The 9113-nt window shown below is 36.7% G+C and overlaps 1 pseudogene; it reads right to left on the bottom strand.

Moving 5' to 3' along the window:
• Positions 1-6922: 6922 nt before the first annotated feature.
• Positions 6923-7862, bottom strand: LOC139018137 (olfactory receptor 52D1-like; annotated as a pseudogene).
• Between the last annotated feature and the right edge of the window lie 1251 nt (positions 7863-9113).

Below are 9113 nucleotides of genomic sequence, written 5' to 3'. Positions count from 1 at the left end.
CAGAAACATATACAAGATAACCTCACAGTAAATAATAAGCGGATCAATCCTAACCCTCCCTGCTTTACCTTAGTATTTAGTCTAGGGCAGTAGTTGGCAAACTGCGGCCCCTTGAGTGTGGCTCTTCCACAAAATACCACGTGCGGGTGCGCATGCACAGTGCGATTGAAACTTCGTGGCCACACTCAAGGGGCCAAAGAGCCGCATGTGGCTCGTGAGCCGCAGTTTGCCGACCACTGGTCTAAGGTAAGTACTAACTAGACCCTTCTTACTCCAGCTATTTGGTATGTAAATGCAGTCTTTCCAGGAGCCATATAGCCAGAGTTTCCTGAAGTTATTTAAGGTCCACAGAAATCTCCGGGTTCTTAGACCTTCTTTCTTCTTTGAAATGTAAACACAGAAAACTTTTGCAGCTCTAGTCTTCTTGGCACGTTGGGGACTTACATAGTGATCTATTATTGGTTATAACATTTTCCTTGGCTATAACATTTTAAAACTTGAGATGATAATAGAAAGTTTCCCTTATCCTTTCAGATTAGAACACTTTAATAAGCAAATGGCAACAAATATAAATCTCATAGTATATGACATTGTAGAGATTTCAAAGCTGATCGAGAAAAAAATATATGACTATGAGTGGCAGTAGCCCAAAGCTTTATTTGAGTGATGTCTTTGCAGCTGTTCTCAACCTGTGGGTCACGACCCCTTTGGGGGTCGAATGACCCTTTCACAGGGATCGCCTAAGACCATCGGAAAACACACATATAATTACATATTGTTTTTGTGATGAATCACTATGCTTTAATTATGTTCAATTTGTAACAATGAAAATACATCCTGCATATCAGATATTTACCTTACGATTCATAACAGTAGCAAAATTACAGTTATGAAGTAGCAACAAAAATAATTTTATGGTTGGGGGTCACCACAACATGAGCAACTGTATTAAAGGGTCACAGCATTAAGAAAGTTGAGAACCACTGCTTTATAGGCTTATTGATGAGCTGGGGAAGAAGGGGAGAAGTCCCTCATAGCATGAGACTGCCCAGAGGTTATAAGATGGGGCCACCATCCATAAAAGAGGAAGACAAGGAAACTCCCAGGAAAAAGGGCATCAGAAGGAGGCTTTCTTGTCTAAGTGATGTCACTTGGCAGCATTGTTAGGGAATCTCTGAGTCAGAGAGGCCCATATACAGAGACCATCTTTGGCTCACTGATATAACAGACCACTTCATGCCTATACACCGTGCTACCAAACACAGATAGAGAAAAATATCTTCTACAATCAAGCCCTTAGTTTCACTTTGAATTTATATTCACTATATCAAATGAGCCTTGAATATGTACACTCTTAATTTAAACACTCTCAATTTCTCATTCTCCTAAAAATTATTTCATATATCGGATCCAGCATTACATTAGAAAGATCATACACCATGACCAAGTGGGATTTATTCCGGGGATGCAAGGATGGTTCAATATTCACAAATCAATAAACATGATACATCACATAAACAAACTGAGAGATAAAAATCACATAGTCATATCAATTGATGCAGAAAAAGCATTTGAAAAAATCCAACATCCTTTCTTGATAAAAACCCTCAGCAAAGTGGGATAGAGGGATCATGCCTCAACATAACAAAAGCCTTATATGACAAACCTACAGCCAACATCATACTCAATGGGCAAAATCTAAAACGATTTCACCTAAGAACAGGAACAAGATAGGGATGCCCACTCTCACCACTCCTGTTTGACATAGTACTGGAAGTGCTAGCCATAGCAATTAGACAAGAAGAATAAATAAAAAGCATCCAAATTGGAAAAGAAGACCTAAAACTATCATTATTTGCAGATGACATGATACTGTACATAGAAAACCCTAAAGACTCTATCAAAAAATAATTAGACTTAATAAATGAATTCAGCAATGTAGCAGGATACAAAATTAACACCCAGAAATCTATGGCATTTTTATACACCAATAATGAACTTACAGAAAGAGAGATTAAAAAACAACAACAATCCCACTTACCATCACATCAAAAAAAGTAAAATACCTAGGAATAAACGTACCTAAGGAGGTAAAAGACCTCTACTCAGAAAACTATAGGACATTGAAAAAAAGACATAGAGGAAGAAATAAAAAAATGGAAGAATATACCGTGTTCATGGACTGGTAGAATCAACATCATTAAAATATCCATACTACCCAAAGCAATCTATGGATTCAATGCACTCCCCATTAAAATACCAACAGCATATTTCACAGACCTAGAAAAAACTCTCCAAAAATTCATCTGGAATTTAAAAAAGCCCCTGAATAGCCACAGCAATCCTGAGAAAGAAGAACAAATTAAGAGGAATCACAATATCAGATATCAAGCTATATTACAAAGCCACTGTCTTCAAAACTGCCTAGTGCTGGCAGAAGAACAAACATATAGACCAATGGAACAGAACAGAGAATCCAGAAATAGACCCAAGCCATTATGTTCAATTAAGATTTGACAAAGGAGGCAAGAACATACAATGGAGTCAAGACAGTCTCTTTGATAAATGGTGCTGGGAAAATTGGACAGATACATGCAAAAAAAAAAAAAATGAAAGTAGACCACCAACTTACACCATACACACACACACACGAAAAAAAAGACCTCAAAATGAATAAAGGACTTAAATGTAAGAAAGGAAACCATACAAATCTTAGAGGAATCCACAGGTAGCAAAATATCAGATATCTCATAGCAATAGCTTTACCAATACAGCTCCTAGGGCAATGGAAACTAAGGAGAAAATAAACCAATGGGACTACATCAAAATAAAAAGCTCTTCACAGCAAAAGAAATCATCAACAAAACAACAATAAAGCCCACTGCGTGGGAGAACATATTTGCCAATGTTATCTCCTATAAGGGTTTAATCTCCAAAATTTATAGGGAACTCATACAACTTAACAAAAGGAAGATAAAAAATAAAATAAAAAGATGAGCAAAGGACCTAAATAGACACTTTTGGAGAGAGAGTATACAGAAGACCAAAAGATATATGAAAACATGCGCAAAGTCATTAATCATCTGAGAGTTGCAAATCAAAACGACAATGAGGTACCATCTCACACTTGTCAGATCGGCTATCATCAGCAAATCAACAAACAACAAGTGCTGGTGAGGATGTGGAGAAAAAGGAACCCTCTTGCACTGCTGGTGGCAATTCAGACTGGTGCAGCCACTATGGAGAATAGTATGGAGTTTCCTCAACAAATTAAAAATGGAACTCCCATTTGACCCAATAATTCCACTTCTAGGAATATATCCCAAGAAATCAGAAATACCAATCAGAAAAGATATATGCACCCCTATCTTCATAGCAGCACAGTTTACAATAGTTAAGATTTGGAAACAGCCTAAGTGCCCATCAGTAGATGAATGGATTTCAAAACTGTGGTAGATCTACACAATGGAATACTACGTTGCTGTAAAAAAGAAGGAACTTCTGCTATTCACAACAGCATGGATGGACCTGGAGAGCATTATGCTAAGTGAAATAAGCCAGGTGGAGAAGGATAAATATCCCATGATCTCACTCATTTGTGGAATATAATGAACAACATAAACTGATGAAGGCAGTGGAGGGGCGCGGGGGGGGGGGGGGGGGGGCGCGGAGATCAACCAAAGGACTTGTATGCATGTATATAAGCATAACCAATGGACACAGATACTAGGAGGGTGAGGGCATGTGCTAGGGGGTGGGGTAGAGTGACCGGGAGAGGCCAATGGGGGAGAAAGGAGACATATGTAATACTCTAATCAATAATAAATAAATACAATTATTTCATATATTCTCTCAACCCAAACCTCTGTAACTCTTCCCCATCCCTATTCTCAGATGATGACCTAGATTCCAATTTCACTGAGAAAAAAGAATCAAGAGAAGATCCCATCAGCATGCTTATCCATCCATCTGCCTCTAAACTCATATATTATTACTGATTTCCTGCTACTATGAATGAGCTATATTTGTCCTAACAAAAGCCAACTTATCCATTAAAGTGATACATCTTACCCTGTCTTAAAGCTCAAATATTTTGGTCTGGCAATTTTGTATTCCTTCTCATGGGTAATCATTGTTGTCTTCCTGTTGTATTATTTCTATTGTCATGTGATAAGCTATTATTAAACCCATCTAAAACAATGATATAATCAATTATTTTTACAAAAGAAAATTATGATCCACATATCTGCTAGCTATTGCCTTATTTATCTTACTCATTTTTATAGCAATACCCCTGAAACCAGTTGTCTATAGTCACCCTCCCCAATTTTACTCTTTCCATAATTTCTAAAATCTATTGCAACCAAGGCTCTGTCCACATACGGTAAAAGACACAATGATTTTTTAAAATGTTTTTATTGATTTCAGAGAGAGGAAGGGAGATGGGGAGAGAGATGGAAATATCAATGATGTGAGAGAATCATTATCAACTGCCTCCTGCACATCCCCTACTGGGGATTGAGCCCGCAACCTGGGCATATGCCCTGACCAGGAATAGAACCAATGACTTCTTGGTTCCTGGGTTGATGCTTAATTGCTGAGCCACACCCAGTTGGGTGACACAATGATTTTATAACATCTATAATGTTGCTATGTAGCTCCTACCTGCAACCAGTTTCTATGGTTATCAAATATTTGATTATCTTAAGTGTTTGCATGTGTTTTGTGTTTTCTTTTTTCATCATCATTTATTTTCTTTTCCTCTTTGGTTATAAGTTTATACATTTTCTCCAAATTCTTGAGATGTATGTTTAGCTCAGTTATTTATAGCCAATATTCTTCTCTGTCACATATATTTAAATCTATGTTTTCTATCTAGCCTCAACTTGAACTACATCTCACAGGATGATTATTTCATCTTATTGTGTTTTTAATTCCCTTTGATTAATTGGAAATTCAAAAACATAATCTTTAAATTTTGAAATAATGGAACACTTTCACATCACTGTTTTTTCATTTTTTGTTTAATCCTATTGTAGTAAAAGAACAGAGATTATAGGATTTCAATCTGTTGAACTTTGTTGAGTCTGTGACACAATACATGGTCAATTTCTGCAAATGTCTTATGTGTGTTTAAAAAGATAAAATACAGCCTTTGTTGTATTTTGTCATTTCTGCTTCATTTGTTTAAATATAAAATGATTTCTATATCCTTTAATCATGTTGTTCAAATCTTCTTTATCTTCATTAATATTTTGCTTCATAATTTAATGAGAATTTTTAAAATCTTAAACTATGATTAAACTTGTCTACTTTTTCTTATAATTATTTTTCTATCAGAGACTGAATCAACAAATAGAAAGTGGCCAGACCTTATATGACAATGAACTGTGATCCACATGGGAAGCCTAGAATCCCTACCCACAACCTCTTCAGCAATTAATCCAAAATAGTCAGAACTTGATCAACAACTGCCAACTCCCTAGTTGTGTTTGTCTTCATGACCAACTAAAGGCAGCCAAATAGGTTTCCTAAGCCAATCACAGAAGAAGCCCACTTCTAGTTCACCCACTTCCAGTTTTGATATGCTGACAACCTCCCTTGAGAGCATACCTCAAACCTTCCCTTGCATTCCCTATAAAATTTTCCTACCACTCTGACAGCCTTTAAATCTCTGCAAAAGGCAAACAATGATAGTTAATATTGTGGTTAAAGCAAGTTCTGAATGAATCATTTCTGCTTCATTTGTTTATTCCACAATAGTATGAATTTTTTAACTATGGCCTAATGCCAAAACTATTTGAGTTACCATCTAAAGTAGTGTAATAAGAAAATGCTAAATTGTATTATATACTCATAACATCTAATCCTACATGATTTTCTATATAAATATGAGTTATTCAACTTCAAAAAAAGAAGAAAAATGGATGATATCACAGTCAACAGTGGCTAGATGATAAATTATGAGAAAATACCAAAACAAACTGTTTCTCTACTATATAATACTAGAGGCCCAGTGCATGGATTCGTGTACCTGTTGCATCCCTTGGCCTGGCCTGCAGCTCTCCAACTCCTCCCAGCAGTCCTAGATTGTGAGAGGGCACAAGCAAGGCTGAAGGACCCCACTGGTGCATGATCGGGGTTGGGGAGGGACTTTGGGAGGGTTCCAGGGCATGTCTGACTTGTCTCACCTAGTCCGGGTCGGCCGGATCCCAGCAGCAAGGTAAACTACTGGTCAAAGTGTCTGCCCCATGGTGGTCAGTGTGCATCATAGCTACCGGTCGAACAGTCCAATGGCTGAACGGTTGCTAATAAAGCTAATAAGACAAAACAGAATAGACTGGGAGCAAACATAGCAAATATAATCACATAATAGTGGAGATATTGCATTATCAGGCAAATAGATAGATAGATAGATAGATAGATAGATAGATATAGATATATTTCTAGTAGAACAGAATCTAGTCAATGCTTACTAATACAGACAGTCCTTGGGTTACATTGGACTCCACATACTTCATTTAGTGGTTACATGGCCATCTCCCATTTATTTATTTTTTAAAAAGTTCCATCATTTTGATGTATGTACATACGTGCTTTATGTTTTTTATTATTTATTTACCACAAGTAAAGGTCCGGAATTGTTATCTTTCTTTTAAATTTTTTTGACTGTTTCACTTCATTACTGCTGTGTATGTGCTCCATGTGAGTGACGTAGGTACTTATGTAGGTGGATTCTGACTTATGTGGAAAATCGCATTACCTCGTGCTGTAGGAATGGATCTCTGACTTAACCCTGAGGACCTACTGTACTTTACAGATTACAAATAGGAAATGTAGGGATTCAGCCTTCTATAAAGAGGTTGTCTCCCCTCCCTCCCCCATAAGTCTTAAAAATGTGTTAAGGGAAGAGATAGGTGTTTTATAATTTGTGAGAAGTCAAAACTTGAAGAAATCGGTCTTTGATCCTCTTGGTTCTTATGCAATAGATCATTGGATTCACCATAGGTGGGATAAGCAGGTAGATGTTAGCCACAAATATATGAATGTGAGGAGCCACATGGTGTCCAAATCGGTGAGTAAGAAAAGAAAAAAAGGCTGGAGTATAGCCTACTAAGATTATACACATGGGATCCACAGGTGCCCAAGGTCTTGAGTCGAGCAGTCTTGGATGGAAGATGGAAAACAGTGTAAAGGATGACAATATAGGAACATAGAATTAATATGAAATCTAAACCCCCAGTAAGGAAGGCAGCAGTTAGGCTATATATTCTGTAGATCCTGGTCTCTGCACAGGCAAGCTTGATCAAAGCCATAAATTCACAGTATGTGTGAGGGATGATGTTAGTTCTGCAATAGGAAAGCCACCGAAGCATGAAGGGTTGAGGACTGAAAAGCAAAGCCCCACGGAAGACAATAGTCAGCCCCAAGTTCTTGATGACTCTGTGTGTCAGGATAGTAGAATGTCTCAAAGGATTGCAGATTGCCACATACCGGTCAAAGGCCATGGCCAAGATAAACCCTGAGACCATGCTGCATAGTGAATGAATGAGAAATATTTGCACAAGGCAAGCTTCAAAATAGATCTCCCTGTCATGGAACCAAAAAATGCTGAGGATTTTGGGCAGAGCAGTAGTGGAGATGATCAAGTCAGCCACAGAGAGCATACACTAGAAGTACATGGGCTCATGCAGGTTGGAATCTATTCTAATAATAAATAGAATAGATAAATTTACCAGGAGAGCACTTAGGTAAACTAGAAAGTAGGGCACTGATAGCCAAGTGTGGATGGATTCCATCCCTGGAATCCCAAGGAGAAGAAAGGTACTGGGATGAAAATTGGTATTATTTGTCAATGACATGATGAAAACTTCTGGCTGCGTTCAGTTGTGTAGATTCTTTCGTATTTACTTGTCCACTTAGTTAATTCTGCCTTTACTTATTAATTTATATGAAATACTTGACAACATTTTATACCCTGAGGATAAAATGATAAATAGGACCCAATACCTAACTTTAGATATTAACATTCTAGTAGGAGAGAAATTGGTGCAAATCAATGATTAAATTCCCATGTGATTAATGCAGTGAAGTTATATGAAAAAGCAGTTTTATTAGCCAATAGATAGGGATATTTACTCCACTTGTATGAGTCAGAGGATTCATAGATAAGATGCTTAGTTTGGGATCTGAAGCATTCTGAACCTTTAAAATAAAGAGAAAATTGTAAGCTAAATCTAGTTCACAATGAAAGACTGTAACTTTAACTTTATTACCCTGGTTTAAAATTAATTTGCCCAGAGCTCTTTGTGAAATATATTTAAATGGAATGACATTGTAGAATGAAAAGAACAAAAGATTATTTCCTAAATTTCACTTGACTGTCCACTATGCCACATTAATTAGCATGCATTGATATAGAATTTTAATTGCACATGTTTTAGGCTCCTTTTCCAAGGAATGAGAGCTATAAGAGTGACAGCTAAAGGTTCTAAATCCAGACACATTCTGCATCTGTCTCCTCAGACTAAGCAAAAGTTAGGAGCCACCCTCACATGGCTGGTAACTATTTTCAAACCAGGCAATAATTATTCTCTTCCTTCTTCAAACATCTTTTATTTTCTCCAACCTTTCCATCCAACAAGTTTAGGCTACAAAGTTTGGAAGGTCGCTGGATTTAACAATGTATAGCTAAGCTATGCTATGCTTACAAGTCCCACTATTAACTCTGAGGACAGTTTATAACCAGATATATAAGAACAATTATAGTGGTACATTGTAAATTACATATATAAATAAAAACAAAAAAACAACAACAAAATATATACATTAAAACAAGAAAAATTGATGAAAATTAAGGTAGTAGAGAGTCTGCAAAAATAAAAATAGCAGATTCTATCATTTTTTTCCAATTATATTTGACATTCAATATTATATTAGTTTCAGGTGTTTAACATAGTGGTTAGATGTTTATGTAATTTACAAAGTGATCCCCGATAAGTCTAGTACCCACGTGGCACAATACATAGTTAATAATATTATTAACTATATTCCTTACACTTATTTTGATAGAACAAAGAGGTGATTGCACAAAAAAGCCCATCTCTGTTGGG

This window comes from Myotis yumanensis, unplaced genomic scaffold, assembly GCF_028538775.1.
Source record: "Myotis yumanensis isolate MYYU_CA2020_CCGP unplaced genomic scaffold, mMyoYum1.0.hap1 SCAF_10, whole genome shotgun sequence".
NCBI classification, from domain to species: Eukaryota; Metazoa; Chordata; class Mammalia; order Chiroptera; family Vespertilionidae; genus Myotis; species Myotis yumanensis.
The sequence above is the reverse complement of the archived record's forward strand: the minus strand, read 5'-3'. Positions and strand labels throughout refer to the sequence as shown.